Here is a 918-nt window from a genome sequence, read left to right as displayed (position 1 = left end):
TATATATATATATATATATATATATGAGGATGCATAATGTTGTAATTCTGAATGTTGGAAAAATTGCCGTCGCTTTATATTTCATATTTTATTCATTCCTTTCAGCCACTTCCCAGACGCTGTTTTAATTTGTATCCAACACCAGTTAGCGACGTCCGTGGGAAAATATGCACACAACTCTAATGTATTGTAAAATACCGAACACTTTGCCAGTAGCCATTAAGAGAGTTCGTGATTCAAAGAGAAATTTATGTTGCATAATATATACTTGTATATGTGTATGCGCCTATGCGTGCTCACACACACACGTATATGTATGTATATATATATTTATATGCAAGTTCATATATAGATGCAGATATGCGTTTTTATAAAGACATATATGTATGTGCGTCTCTGTGTGTATCCGCGTGTGTGTGCGTGTGTGTGTGTGTGTGTGTGTGTCTGTCTGTCTGTGTGTGTGTGTGTGTGTGTGTGTGTGTGTGTGTGTATCTGTCTGTCTGTCTTTTATTTTTTACTTGTTTCAGTCATTGGACTTCTGGACTGTGACGACCATCCTGGAGTAGCGTGGTGAAGAGTTTTAATCGAACAAATCGACTCGATTTTGTTTTAACGTGTAGGACGAATTCTAAAGGTCCGTCTTGCCGAGCCGCTAGTTTGCGGGGACATAAATGAAACGACACTGATTGTGAAGTTGTTGAGTGGGAGCCAAAAATAAGCATGTTATGTCTCAAGCTATTGCTATCTAGTACCTTCGGATGATCTCTACTCAACCGCTACACAACTGCTACTCGACTGCTACTGAACTGCTACTCAACACACCTACCACGGCCAGACTACCTCTATTTATATGTCTTGAGAGATCCTATTTCTTCGCCTGGGGGCGTCGACACAACAAAGCACAAGATAAATACTCAT

The sequence above is a fragment of the Octopus bimaculoides genome, chromosome 4 (genome assembly GCF_001194135.2).
Source record: "Octopus bimaculoides isolate UCB-OBI-ISO-001 chromosome 4, ASM119413v2, whole genome shotgun sequence".
Classification (NCBI taxonomy): domain Eukaryota; kingdom Metazoa; phylum Mollusca; class Cephalopoda; order Octopoda; family Octopodidae; genus Octopus; species Octopus bimaculoides.
Note: the sequence above shows the minus strand (reverse complement) of the source record.